Below are 15,946 nucleotides of genomic sequence, written 5' to 3'. Positions count from 1 at the left end.
ATCCTGAAAGCCATACAGTGTGGCCAAAAAAAAAAAAAAGAGAGAATAAAGGAAAAATTCACATTATCAGCTCAACAGATAAAGAAAAAATATTTAATAAATACAGTGCTCTTTCATAGTAAGTTTCATAGAAGAAACTTACTTCAACATAATAAAGGCTCCATAGGACCAGCCCACAGATGACATCATACTCAATGACGAAAGGCTGAAAGCATTTCCTCTAAGATCAACAAGATAAGGATGTTTACTCCCAGCACTCCTATTCAATGTAGTACCAGAAGTCCTAGCCAGAGCAATCAAGCAAGAGAAAGTAATAAGTCATCCAAAACAGAAAAGAAATAAAATTGCTCTATTTGCAGATGACATCTCATATATAGAAAAGCCTAAAGATTCCACCAAACAATTGTTAGACTTAACAAATAAAGTGGAAGTGAAGTCGTTCAGTCATGTCCAACTCTCAGCAACCCTGTGGACTGCAGCCTACCAGGCTCCTCTGTCCATGGGATTTTCCAGGCAAGAGTAGTAGAGTGGGTTGCCATTGCCTTCTCCAAACAAATAATTGTAAGAACTACTAAATAGTAATTGTTAGAATGAATAAAATTGCAGGATACAAAATCAATATACAAAAATCAGTTATGTTTCTTTACACTAACAACGAACTATCTGAAAAACAAATAAAACAATCCCATTTGCAACAGTATCAAAACCAATAAAATACTTAAGAAAAATTTAACCAAAAAGTGAAAGATCTGTGCAGTAAAAACTGTAAGACATTGGTAAATGGCATAAAATTCCATTTATAAGATGAATAATTTACTGGAGATCTAACTGACAGGATGGTACATATAGTTAACAACAATGTATTGTATACTTGAAAATTAGTAAGAGAGTAGACCTCAATTTCAGAAATAAAGTCCAGAAATAAACTCATGCATATACCGTCAGTTAACATTTGACAAGGGAGCAGACAATACTCAATGAGGAAAAGACAGTCTCTTCAATAAACAGTGTTAGGAAAACTAGATGTACACATGCAAAAAATGAAATTGAACTCCCTTTTATGTCACTCAAAAAGTTAACCTGAAGTGGATTAAAGACCTAAATGTAAGACTGGAAACCATAAAACTCCTAGGAAAAAAATGTAGGTAAAGAAACTCCTTAATGTTAAGTTATTGAGTTTTTAAATATTAATAAACTTAATATTGAATTTTTACATATATAAGTATATATTTCAAAATGATTACTAGAATAAGGTTAGTTAACAAATCTATTACCTCACATAATTACCCGTTTTTGGCATGTGGTGAGAACCTTTGAGGTCCACTCTCTTAGCAACTTTCAAGTATATATTATTGTTAACTATATTCACCATGCTGTCAATTAGATCTCCAGAAAAGTATTCATTTTATAAATGGAATTTTGCACCATTTGGCAACAAATTTTTGGATATGACAATAAAAGCATAAAAAACGAAAACACAATAAGTAAGACTATATAAAACTAAAAAGCTTCTGAACAGTAATAAATGTATAAATAAATAAGCAAATAAAATGAAAGACAACCTAACAGAATGAGAAAAAATATTTGAAAACTATCTATCTGGTAAGGGGTTAATATCCAAAATATGTAAGTGTTAGTCGCTCAGTTGTGTCCGACTCTTTGCAACCCCATGGACTTTAGCCTGCCAGGCTCCTCTGTCTATGGGATTCTTCAGGCAAGGATACTGGAGTGGGTTGCCATTCCCTTCTCCAAAAATATATAAGAAACCCATATAACTCAATACCAAAAAAAGAAAGGAAGAAAGAATCCAGTTTAAAAAGGAGCATAAGACCTTTGGATCATTTTTCTATAGAAGACAGTCACATGGTCAACTGATACATGAAAATATGCTCAATATCACTAATTACCAGGAAAATGTAAAGAATAAAAGGGGCACCTATGCACTGTTGGTAGTAATGTAAATTGGTACACCCACTATGGAGAACAGTATGGTGGTGCCTCAAAAAAAAAAAAAAAAAACAGCTAAAAATAGAACTACAATATAATTCAGCAATCTCACTTATCGGTAAGACAAGGCACACCTGTGAGTTTAGTTCCAAACCACCACAATAAGGAAAATAGCACAATTGAGTCACACACATTTTTAGGTTTCCCAGTGAATATAAAAGTTTATGTTTGCATTATATTATAGTCTATTCAGGCTTCCCTGGTGGTTCAGTAGTAAAGAACCTGCCTGCAATGCAGGGGCCACAGGAGATGCAGGTTTGATCCTTGGGTTAGGAAGATCCTGGAGGAGAGCATGGCAATGCACACCATTAATTTTGCCTGGAGAATCCCAAGGACAGAGGAACCTGGCAGGTTATAGTCCATAGGGTGGAAGAGACGAACACGACTGAAGTGAGTTAGCACACAGTCACACAGTCTATTAACTAAACGCATAAGAGTATTTTATCTAAAAATGTGCATCAGTTCAGTTCAGTTCAGTTCAGTTGCTCAGTCGTGTCCGACTCTTTGCGACCCCATGAGTTGAAGCACGCCAGGCCTCCCCGTCCATCACCAACTCCCGGAGTTCACTCAGACTCACGTCCATCGAGTCAGTGATGCCATCCAGCCCTCTCATCCTCTGTCGTCCCCTTCTCCTCCTGCCTCCAATCCCTCCCAGAATCAGAGTCTTTTACAATGAGTCAACTCTTCACATGAGGTGGCCAAAGTACTGGAGTTTCAGCTTTACCATCATTCCTTCCAAAGAAATCCCAGGCCTGATCTCCTTCAGAATGGACCGGTTGGATCTCCTTGCGGTCCAAGGGACTCTCAAGAGTCTTCTCCAACACCACAGTTCAAAAGCATCAATTCTTCAGCGCTCAGCCTTCTTCACAGTCCAACTCTCACATCCATACATGACCACTGGAAAAACCATAGCCTTAACTAGACGGACCTTTGTTGGCAAAGTAATGTCTCTGCTTTTCTTTTTTTTTTAATTTTTTAGTTTGTTTTTTTTTTTAACTTTAAAATATTGTATTGGTTTTGCCATATATCAACATGAATCTGCCACAGGTATACACGTGTTCCCATCTAGGTTGGTCATAACTTTTCTTCCAAGGAGTAAGCGTCTTTTAAATTCATGGCTGCAATCACCATCTGCAGTGATTTTGGAGACCCCAAAAATAAAGTTTGACACTGTTTCCGCATCTGTTTCCCATGAAATGATGGGACTGGATGCCATGATCTTTGTTTTCTGAATGTTGAGCTTTAAGCCAACTTTTTCACTCTCCTCTTTCACCTTCATCAAGAGGCTTTTTAGTTCCTCTTCACTTTCTGCCATAAGGGTGGTGTCATCTGCATATCTGAGGTTACTGATATTTCTTCCAGCAATCTTGATTTCAGCTTGTGCTTCTTCCAGCCCAGCTTTTCTCATGATGTACTCTGCATATAAGTTAAATAAGCAGGGTGACAATATACAGCCTTGACGTACTCCTTTTCCTATTTGGAACCAGTCTGTTGTTCCACGTCCAGTTCTAACTGTTGTTTCCTGACCTGCATACAAATTTCTCAAATGTGCATAACTTATTTAAAAAATACTTTATTGCTAAACAAAAAATGAGCCTTCAGTTCAGATGGTGGTGCCGGGTCTTGCCTCAATGTTGATGGCTGCTGACTGGTCAGGTTGGTGGTTACTGAAGGTTGGGGTGGCTGTAGCAACTTCTTAAAATAAGACAATACAGTTTACAGCATCAATTGAGTCTTCCATTCATGAAGTATTTCTTTGTAGTATGAAATACTATTTGATGATAGCATTTTATCCATGGTAGCACTTCTTTGAAAATTGGAGTCAATCTTCTCAAACTCTACCACAACTTTATCAACTAAGTTTATGTAATATTCTAATTCCTTTGTTGTCATTCCAACAATCTTCACAGTATCTTCACCAGCAGGAGAGTCCATCTCCAGAAACAACTTTCTTTGACCATCCTTAAGAAACAACTCCTCACCCAATAAATTTTTATCATGAGATTGCAGCAACTCAGTCACATTTTCAGTCTCTACTTCTAATTCTAGTTTTCTCTTTCTATTTTCACCACATCTGAATATACATCCTCTACAGAAATCATGAGGATTGGAATCAACTTCCAAACTCCAGTTTATATTGATATTTTAACCTCTTTCCATGATTCATGACTGTTCTTCATGGTATCTAGCATGGTTAATCCTTTCCAGAAGATTTTTCCTTTACTTTGTCCAAATCCATGAAAGAAATTATTATCTATAGCAGCTATAGCTTCAAAAAATATATTTCTTAAACAATATGACTTGAAAGTCAAAATTATTCCTCGATCCATGGACTGCAGAATGGATGTCGTGTTAACAAGCATGAAAACAACATTAATCTTGTGGCATATCCATCAAGAGCTCTTCAGTGACCAGGTATCAATGCCAATGAACATTAATGTTTAAAAAGGAATCAATTTTTTCCAAGAACTAGGTCTCAACAGTAAGCTTAAAATATTCAGTAAACAATGCTATAAACAGATATACTTGTCATTCAGGCATCGTTCTTCCTTCTACAGAAGACCGGCAGAATGTCTAACATAGTTCTTAATAGTCCTGGGATTTTTGGAATGGTAAATGAGCACTGGCTTACCAGTTACCAGCTACCTTAGCCCCCAAGAAGAGAGTCAGCCTGTCCTTTGAAACCAGGCATTGACTTCTCATTTATAGCTCTAAAAGTCCTAGATGGCATCTTCTTCCAATAGAAGGTTGATTCATCTATTTGAAAATCTGTTGTTCAGTGTAGCCACCTTCATTAATTATCTTAGAATTTCTGGATAACTTGCTTCAGCTTTTACATCAGCACTTTCAAGCAGTGCTTCACCTTGCACTTTTATGTTAGGTAGAAGGCTTCTTCCCTTAAATCTAATGAACTAAGCTCTTCTAGCTTCACACTTTTCTTCTGCAGCTTCCTCACTTCTTTCAGCCTTCACAGAATTGAGGAGAGTCAGGGCTTTGCTTTGGATAAGGTTTGGCTTAGGGGAATGTTGTGGCTGGTTTGATTTCTGTCTAGACCACTCAAATCTCTCCATACCAGCAAAAAGGTTGTTTTTGCTTTATTATGGTTCATATGTTCAGTGGAGTAGCACTTTCAATTTCCTTTAAGAAATACTTTTCCTTTGCATTCACAACTTGTCTATCTATTTGATGCATGCAAGAGGTGTAGCTTTTGGCCTGTCTTAGCTTTCAACATGGAGAAGGAAATGGCAACCCACTCCAGTGTTCTTGCCTGGAGAATCCCAGGGACGGGGGAGCCTGGTGGGCTGCCGTCTATGGGGTCACACAGAGTCGGACATGACTGAAGCGACTTAGCAGCAGCAGCAGCAGCAGCAGCTTTCAACACGCTTTTCTCACTAAGCTTAATAAGTTCTAGCTTTTGATTTAAAGTGAGAGACATGTGACTTTTCCTTTTACTTGAACACTTATAGGCCATTGTAAGGTTATTAATTGGCCTGATTTCAATATTGCTGTGTCTCAGGTAATAAGGAGATCTGAACAGAGAGAGATGAAGGCACAGCCAGTCAGCAGAGAAGTCAGAATACACATACCATCTATCAATTACGTCTGTCACATACAGGCATGATCTGTGATGCCCCAAAACCATTGTAATATAAAAGAACATCTATCACAAATCACCATAATAAATATAGTAATAATGAAAAAGCTTGAAATAGCATGAGAATTACCAAAATATGACAGAGATATGAAGTAAGCAAATGTTGGAAAAATAGTGCCAATAGATTTGCTCAATGCAGGGTTACCACAAACCTATAATTTGAAAAATACACACACACAATTATCTGTATAAATTAAAGCACAATAGAATGAGGTATGCCTACATATAAAGGGGATAAAATCAGTACCTGAAAGAGACATCTGCAACATCATGCTTGTTGTAGACATTATTTAAAATAATCAAGACATGGAAACAACCTAAGTGTCCAGCAACTGATGCATGGATAAAGAAATGGAATGGAATGCTAATCATCCAGAAAAAGAAGGAAATCTTGACATTTGTGACTACATGGGTGTACCTTGAGGGCATTATGCAAGTGAAATAAATCAGAGAAAGACAAATACTCTAAGATATCACTTATATATAGAATCTTAAAAAAATGAACTCATAGAAACAGAGTAGATGGGTTGTGGTCAGGGGCAGAGGAGTGGGAAAAAATGGGTGAAAGTGGCTATTTCTAAATATAAGGAATAAGTTTTAGTAATTTACAGCATGATGACTATAGTTAACAATACCATATTGTATCCTTGAAAGTTGCTAAGAGAATATAGATCCTAAAAGTTGTTACCAGACACACAAAAAAATTGTATCTACATGAGATGATAGATGTGTTAATTAACTTCATCGTGGTAATCATTTCACAATAAATACATATATCAAATAATCACATTTTATACCTTTAACTTATACAATATTATATTTCAACAAAGCTGGAGAAAACATTATTTATCAAAAAATAGAAGAACATATTTGCTGAGCACTAGACGAGGTGTTAGACAATGTGTTAATGAGATTTCAAAGCTTCATAATCTAATGGAGAGAACTGAATTATTCATGCCTTGGTGAGTGTGGACTCTAACACATGAAATCATCTTGACTAATTTTCATTCTTTAGACAAGGTCAAGATATTCCATTGCATATCTACTATATGGCGCATTATATTCCTTAAGACCTTGAAAAGTGTTATGCGAAGATCTGTCTCTCTGCTCCCCTCTTATTCTGAGAAGACACTAAGAAATCACTTGTAAGGTCCAGGTAAATGAGGAAGGGTTACATTTGATGTCACTAGACTATGGAGGATGGGGGCATGAAAGGATGTCAGGAATTTGTAAGCACCACCAGCCATTTTTAAAAATGCCTCTTAAAAGTGCAGGTGGAAAAAAAAAAAAACAATATTAATCATACTGTAGATCCTATGAAGGCATAAACTGGAAAACTCGTTCAGATGCTGAGCTGACTCTGACACTAGGGCCCTTTCAGTGCCCTCTCAATCAAGCCTGCTGAAATGACTGCTAAACTAAAATCAATTCACTGTAGAGACTTCTGAAGGGATTTTGCTGTGCACTTCTATTTCTGAATGAAATTCACAGTTGAACTTCTTCTGACTTTTGATCTTCATGAAGGGAGTTATTCCTGTGAGTTGTGAAAGGAGAATGAGAATGTGAAAAGAATGGACATTAAAATGTCAAATATATATCAAACAGAAGAATCATTTTCTCTTGATTCAGCCATAGCCAAGACTCAAAAGAAAATACACTAGATTTTATGACATCACCCTTTTTTACCATAGTGTACATAAGCTAGGCTAAACTGAATCCACAGGGGCTTGATGCAGGTTGGGAGCTCTCCCAAGAAAATCCTCTGTCAATGAGAAAGAACACTCCACTGACCTCTCCCTATATAGTCCACAATGTCCTATGGCATGTAAAGATAGCTGTGGAAAGCATAATATTTTACATGGCATCAGAAACTGATGAATAATGCACATATTTCAGGCAGAGAGACAGTAGAGTAGGTAGAGAGAGCAGATGCTAAAGTGTGCCTGGCTTCAAATCTAACCTCTGCTATTTACATGTTGTGTGACTTTGGTCAAGTTATTTATTCAGCAAATATTAAGTGAGATTTTAATATGTGCAAAGTTTTATTTTAGGCATTTTAGACATCTAAATCAACAAAACAGGTACAGATCCCTGCCTTCATAAATCCTTCATTCTAGTGGCAGAACAAAGACAATAAACAATAAATGTAACAAATTTCATACTATATTTGCTTGAGGTAAAGGTAAAGTCATATAATAGTGCCTAGCACATAGGACATGCTTCATTAATTTTAACTACTGTTATTATTGCCCCATGATGTAATTTGACCAAAGACTGTTTCCTACCAAAATGCCATTAATCCCCTAGAAAAATACTTCTTCAGTTCATCCTCTCTTTTATGGAAACAGTCATAGCATTCCACTCCTCAATTATGTAGATTTCAGGAATGGATGAGGAAAAATGGACACCCAGACTGGTTCCAGTTATATAAAATATCCTTATGGAAAATAAATATAGAAACCAAACACTACACTTACAACTTACCTATGAAATCTTGATTTTTCTCCCTCAATCTTGTTTTCACCACTCTTCCACTTACTAATAACTCCTTGCATCGATCCTTTCTTTTAAACAACCCTTTCTTTCTAGTCTTATTACTGTCTTCTGTCCAAGTCCCCTGCCTTTATCCAATGGCTAGAAAAATTATAGTCTTAAGGCATTCAGAGGTTGTTTTATGCTTTTGAACAGGGTCAAGTATTTCATGAGTTTTTTTTTTATTTCATAGCCACTCACTATTAATAACTCTTTTCATTGAGTAAGGAGATTGTACTGGCTCTCATCAAATACACTTAAGGAGAAGGCTAGAACGGTGAAAATGTTGAAAGGAAACATACAGAGGCACTCATTCCAGAACCCATGTTCACTAAGACACTAGAGATGCCAAGAAGCAGGAATGCTTAGCAACAGCTCCCTTGATCTCCTAGAGTTCACTCATTTATTGTGTGTATGTATCTTTCAGAGTGAGGAGTGGGTGGAGAACAGGGAAGATTTGGAGAATAGTGTATGAGAACATCAAAGGAAGAGAAGCAGGAAAGGAATTAAGTGCAGCAAGGCAAATCAGAGGTCTGAAAACCAAGTTCAACTCCAGGTATTAGCATTATAATAAGAAAAAAAACGGAAGAGAAAAACAAAGTATAGGTACACAGAAATGTGCCATTTGAATAGAGCTTAAAGCATGAAACTCAAATGGACATTTGAAGACTGAAGTTCAATTTCTTCACTTCTTTATTTAAAAGTACTTAATACTGTATTTTTCAGGCACTCTATCTATCAGATCTAGTCCCTTAAATCTATTTCTCACTTCCACTGTATAATCATAAGGGATTTGATTTAGGTCATACCTGAGTGGTCTAGTGGTTTTCCCTACTTTCTTCAATTTAAGTCTGAATTTGGCAATAAGGAGTTCATGATCTGAGCCACAGTCAACTCCTGGTCTTGTTTTTGCTGACTGTATAGAGCTTCTCCATCTTTGGCTGCAAAGAATATAATCAATCTGATTTCAGTGTCGACCATCGGGTGATGTCCATGTATAGAGTCTTCTCTTGTGTTGTTAGAAGAGGGTGTTTGCTATGACCAGTGCATTTTCTTGGCAAAAAAAAATAGATGGGGAAACAGTGGAAACAGTGTCCGACTTTATTTTGGGGGGCTCCAAAATCACTGCAGATGGTAACTGCAGCCATGAAATTAAAAGACGCTTACTCCTTGGAAGGAAAGTTATGACCAACCTAGATAGCATATTCAAAAGCAGAGACATTACTTGGCCAACAAAGGTTCGTCTAGTCAAGGCTATGGTTTTTCCAGTAGTCATGTATGGATGTGAGAGTTGGACTGTGAAGAAGGCTGAGCGCCGAAGAATTGATGCTTTTGAACTGTGGTGTTGGATAAGACTCTTGAGAGTCCCTTGCACGGCAAGGAGATCCAACCAGTCCATTCTGAAGGAGATCAACCCTGGGATCTTTGGAAGGAATGATGGTAAAGCTGAAACTCCAGTACTTTGGCCACCTCATGCGAAGAGCTGACTCATTGGAAAAGACTCTGATGCTGGGAGGGAATGGGGGCAGGAGGAGAAGGGGATGACAGAGGATGACATGGCTGGATGGCATCACTGACTCGATGGACGTGGGTCTGGGTGAACTCCAGGAGTTGGTGATGGACAGGAGGCCTGGCGTGCTGTGATTCATGGGGTCGCAAAGAGTCAGACACGACTCAGCGACTAAACTGAACTGAACTGAATACTGTATTTTTACCTTTTTCAAAAAATATTTTTAAAAATATTTTTATTTATTTATTATTGTCCATAGTGAGTCTTCATTGCTGCGTGGACTTTCTTCTAGTTGTGGTACACAGGCTTTTCATTGCAGTGGCTTCTCTTGTGGAGCACTGGCTCCAGGGCATGTGATCTTCAGTAGCTGCAGCATGTGGGCTCAGTAGTTGCAGCTCCCAGGCTCAATAGTTGTGGCACATGGGCTTAGTTGCTCTGTGGCATATGGGATCTTCCCAAATCAGGGATCAAACCCATGTCTTCTGCATTGGTAGGTCATTATTTACCACTGAGCCACCAGGGAAGCTCCAGTACTTTATATTTTAACTAAAAATAATATGATATGAAATAAGCAGAAACTTGTCACCAATTTAAAAGCTTAAAAATATTTTCACCTTTCTTTAAAGCATGTTTTACAAGAGTATTAGAATAATACATATTACTATGATTGTTAAGTACCTACTAGGGATGAGACATTTTATATGTTTTGTCTCACTTATTTCCCTTTTGTATGGTATAGTAATTTTTACAGATGAGAAAACATAGGCTCAAAGTTGTTAAGTCACTTGCCCTAAGGCTTTCAGCTGATTGTGAGACAAGGTTTGGAATTCGGATTAGGACTGACTCCCAAATATTTTCATTTTAGCATGCTTTTTTCTTCCAAATAGAACTTGTCCACATTTTGTTCTTTTTTCATATATGAGTCATACCTCCTTAAATAGACATGAGCCATCACTGAGTTTTCTTTCTTATCTCTCCTTCAGCTCATAGTACAAGGGCACACAATAAACTTTAATAATGTCTTACTAAGTGGTTCATAAACTTCCGTGGATTTACCAACATTTTGGTTGACAAGGAACAGAAAATAATCAAACATAACAACTATAAGGGTAGTAAAAATGATCAAATTTTACTCAAAATATGGCCAGGGAAGACTATCACCCATTCTTGCTGAAACAGATACTGGGTCCTAAATGTTTATTAAGCATCTAGTAAGTGCAAAGGCAGAAGAATCAGAGATGAAATTGCCAACATCTGTTGGATCATAGAAAAAACAAGAGAGTTCCAGAAAAACATCTACTTCTGTTTTATTGACTATGCCAAAGCCTTCGACTGTGTGGATCACAACAAACTGTGAAAAATTCTTAAAGAGATGGGAATACCAGACCACCTTACAGGCCTCCTAAGAAATCTGTAAGCAGGTCAAGAAGCAACAGTTAGAACTGGACATGGAACAACGGACTAGTTCCATATTGGGAAAGGAGTACGTCAAGGCTGTATATTGTCATCCTGTTTATTTAACTTATACGCAGAGTGAAAGTGAAAATGAAAGTTGCTCAGTTGTGTCCAACTCTTTGCAATCCCATGAACTATACAGTCCATGGAATTCTTCAGGCCAGAATACTGGAGTGGGGAGCCTTTCCCTTCTCCAGGGCATCTTCCCAACCCAGGGATCAAACCCAGGTCTCCTGCACTGCAGGCGGATTCTTTACCAGTTGAGCCACAAAGGAAGCCCAAGAATACTGGAGTGGGAACTTTGTTGGCAAAGTGACATCTCAGCTTTTTAATACACTGCCTAGGTCTGTCATAGCTTTTCTTCCAAGGAGCAAGTGTCTTTTAATTTCATGGCTGCAATCAACATCCACAGTGATTTTGGAGCCCAAGAAAATAAAATCTGTCACTGTTTCCACTTTTTCTCCACCTATCTGCCACGAAGTGATGGGGCCATATGCCATAATCTTAGTTTTTTGAATGTTGATTTCAAGCCAGCTTTTTCACTCTCCTCTTTCACTTTCATCAAGAGGCTCTTTAGTTCCTCTTTCCTTTCTGCCATTAGAGTGGTATGACCTGCATATCTGAAGTTGTTGATATTTGTGGTTCAAGCAGTAAAGAATCTGACTGCAATGCAGGAGCCACAGGAGCCACAGGTTCAATCCCTAGGTTGGGAGGATCTTCTGGAGGAGGAAATGCCAACCCACTACAGTATTCTTGCCTGGAGAATTCCATGGACAGAGGAGCTTGTAGGGCTACAGTCCATGCATGGGGTCACAAAAAGTTGGACACGACTGAAGCGAATTAGCCCAGCTCAGCCTCCAGGGAAAAGTGGGATTCAGTTACACAAAAAAAGGAGGCAAGACAGTAGTGGTATCTAGAATTCTCACTTTAGAGAAGCTTAGGGGTAGTAAGCTGGGTTGGAAAGGATGTAGGGAGTACTGTTTTACTTAAGCTGTAGGTCACAGATGAATTAAAAATAAAGTTTTCAGAGATGCTTTTACTTACACTTGATATAGGATTGAGGGAATATCCATCAGAGACTTGAAATTTATTATTTTAGAAAATTTTTGGTGTGGTTAGGGGACACAACACCCATGGTGGATTCATGTTGATGTATGGCAAAACCAATACAATATTGTAAAGTAATTAGCCTCTAATTAAAATAAATTAATTTAAATTAAAAAAATATATAGGGGGGTTATTTCCATTATAGGATAGACATAGACTGGGGGTGAGATGCTGAGTGGGAAGCCAGGACTTCCAAGGTAGCCAAACAACCATGGGAAGAAGGGTAAAAGTGGGAATGGCCAGGATGTAAGTGGAATTCATGGTTAATGGCCACTCAGGAACTGAGGCTAGTAACATAGACACACATAGATTTCAACAGATAAGAATATAGCAAAAGAGACACTGATGTATAGAACAGTCTTATGGACTCTGTGGGAGAGGGAGAGGGTGGGAAGATTTGGGAGAATGGCAATGAAACATGTAAAATATCATGTAGGAAACGAGTTGCCAGTCCAGCTTCGATGCATGATGCTGGATGCTTGGGGCTGGTGCACTGGGACGGCCCAGAGGGATGGTATGGGGAGGGAGGAGGGAGGAGGGTTCGGGATGGGGAACACATGTATACCTGTGGTGGATTCATTTTGATATTTGGCAAAACTAATACAATTATGTAAAGTTTAAAAATAAAATAAAATTGGAAGAATAAAAAAAAAAAAGAATATATAATTACACATACACATACACACTCTCATACTTTTTATAAGTTCCTTTTCAAAAATCCTCCACTAGTATAAAAAAGGTCATCTATGAGGTAGGCTCCCATTTCCTGGTAGCCAATAAATACTTATGTGTTTCCTTCCTCATGGAACCTTGGATCTGAATGCCTACAATCCATTCTTCTGTTTGCAGACAAACTGGAGATGCCAGCCACTATGCTGATTGAGAAACAAATCAGTATACAGAAACTGCTTATGCTCAGTCACTGTCATGTCCAACTCTTTGGGACCCCATGGACTGCAGCCCACCAGCCTCCTCTGTCCAGGGGATTTTTCATGCAACAATACTGAAGGGTATTGTCGTTTCCTCCTCCAGGGGATCTTCCCAACCCAGGGATTGAACCTGTGTCTCCTGCATTGGCAGGCAGTAGACACCTGGGAGCCCCATACAGAAACTGCTACTGCTGCTGCTGCTAAGTCACTTCAGTAGTGTCCGACTTTGTGCAACCCCATAGACAGCAGCCCACTAGGCTCCCCCCGTCCCTGGGATTCTCCAGGCAAGAATACTAGAGTGGGTTGCCATTTCCTTCTCCAATGCATGAAAGTGAAAAGTGAAAGTGAAGTCATTCAGTCATGCCTGACTCTTAGCGACCCCATGGACTGGAGCCTACCAGGCTCCTCTGTCCAGGGGATTTTCCAGGCAAGAGTACTGGAGTGGGGTGCTGTTGCCTTCTCTGATACAGAAACTAGACAGCACTAAAACAAAAATTAAAATCCAAAGGCTTCTACATGATCAGAAATTAATGGAATCTGGTGTGGTAATGAAATTTCTTTTTTATAGCCAGTTTGCTTCTCCTAGGCTGCTTCTTCACTCCCTCTCCATTATCTTACCCTTCCTTACTCTTGGCAAAGGAAATCAAAGCTCTTTTCAGTCAAAGAGGATCCCAGCAGGAGGGAAGAAGACTCTTTTGGAAGTAGACCAGTCTCTGACTTCTCCCCTCTCTTTCTTTCACACACAGGCCTCTTGATTTCAAACTATGTCAAATACCTCTTGATTCTTAAGAAAAGATGTAAGAAAAGCCAGGTTGGTTTCTGCATAACAGATTTACACTCAATCCACTCTATATTCAGCTTCCCAGGTGACTCAGTGGTTAAAAAAAAAAAAAAAAATCTGCCTGCTGAGCAGGAAACGTGGGTCTCCTCCCTTGGTCAGGAAGATCCTCTGGAGAAGGAACTGGCAGCCTACTCCAGTATTCTTGCCTGGAAAATCCCATGGACAAAGGAGCCTGGTGGGCTACGGTCCATGGGCTCACAAAGAATCAGACACGACTTAATGACTAAACCACCACCACCATTCTATATTCACACCCTCTCCAAGAATTTCCTCCTATTTAAGACTTCCATATCCCCCACCCATCTTTAAGTCTATGAGTATATGTTGTATAAATTTATATATACAGAGAGAGAGAGAGAGAGAGATTATGATTGAAAAATACATATATGCACACCATAAAAGATAAACTAAATTAGAAAGTCCTGGTACAGTAGCATAGACTCAGCTCAGTTACCACATATATGCATAGTAATATGGCAAAATTTCATCACCCCAAAGAAGTTTTTCCATTATACTTTACTGATAATAAAATGACACTAATAATTGCATTGAAAATTTACAGAGAAAAACAGAACAGTGAATTGTTTTGTGGTGGAAGGATCTGAAATTGGAAGTTAGGAGACCTGGGCTCCAACCTAGACCTGGGCTCTAGGTGATCTGCTGTATGACCAACAGCAAATCACCTAATCGTTTTAGGCCTCAGTTAATTGAAGTCAAAATCTCCACTCTACCTATCTCATAGGGATGTTACAGTGAGTAAGTGAAAATAAGACTGTGAGAACGTTAGAGAAAGATAAATAAACATATTTTAAGAATAATAGAAAAGGTAATAATCATAAATATTTACAATTTTTATTTACAACTAAGGTATAACTGACTTTCCAAATCATTTATGCAGTAATGGAATTCAGCAGTTTCCTTTTCATTGTGCACACTGATAGTAGTAGATAACTTATATTGAGTACTATATAGGTGTTTTAAATATATTAGCTCCTTTTACAACTCACACCATCACAGTGGGTTGGGCAAACTGAGAATCCAGAGAGGTTAAGTAACTTGTCTAAGGTTAGGAAATAGAGACACTAAGACTAATTTAGTCAGTCTGATTGCAGAGCCTAACATACCATATTACCTCATTGATTAGATAAAAAAGCGAAATATGAATGAATTTGAACACTAGAGGCCAGTAGCCTGTCTCTCATTTAATGAAGAACTTATGAACCAATCTGTCAGTCTTGCATGAATCTTGCTTTCGGAAAATTTTATTTCTGAAACATCACTATCTGAAAGTGACATACTTAACAAGGTAAAACAAATTGTCTCTCTGATTCTAATTAACAATTCTGATTGAGAAAAATGTTGAAATCAATGGAAAACTGAGATTAGATGTATTATAATCATTCAAGTCTTTCTTGTCCTTCTTTCCAAAGATAATATAGCTGGCCAAGATTGATTATAAATTCTGTAAGAGGCCAGAATCATGAACTATCATAGAATGCAAAAACCCAGCAAATACAAAACTGCAGTTCTGAGGTACCTGCATTTGCTGCTTAGGACTCAGGACAAGAACTGTGATATACTGTGAGTTCTCAGGGAGTACTCACTGGATGGATTTGATTGCAACAAGGAACATGATAGCTACTGTTTGAGAGAGGACTCAAATATCGGAGAGGACAAAGCTAAAATGGCAAAGTGGCTACTTGAACTGATAAATTAGAATAGCCATGTCAATGTCTCTGGTTCTTACATGGTGTTTAAGGGCTAGGAGAATTCTAGTTCATTAGAAAGATCATTTAGAAATACAACATAGAAATTTATTAGAGCACAATGTTGTACCAAAGTACAAGATGGAATTTCGACAGTGTTATAATATTCATGAACCATTAAAATACTTTAAGGAAAGAATATTT

The 15,946-nt window shown here is 38.1% G+C and overlaps 1 protein-coding gene across 4 annotated transcripts in view; it reads right to left on the bottom strand.

Moving 5' to 3' along the window:
* KLF8 (KLF transcription factor 8) overlaps window positions 1–15,946 on the bottom strand; it is a 353,812-nt gene that overhangs the window by 270,828 nt on the left and 67,038 nt on the right. The window lies entirely within an intron of this gene.

This window comes from Bos mutus, chromosome X (genome assembly GCF_027580195.1).
Source record: "Bos mutus isolate GX-2022 chromosome X, NWIPB_WYAK_1.1, whole genome shotgun sequence".
Taxonomy (NCBI): domain Eukaryota; kingdom Metazoa; phylum Chordata; class Mammalia; order Artiodactyla; family Bovidae; genus Bos; species Bos mutus.
The sequence above is the reverse complement of the archived record's forward strand: the minus strand, read 5'-3'. Positions and strand labels throughout refer to the sequence as shown.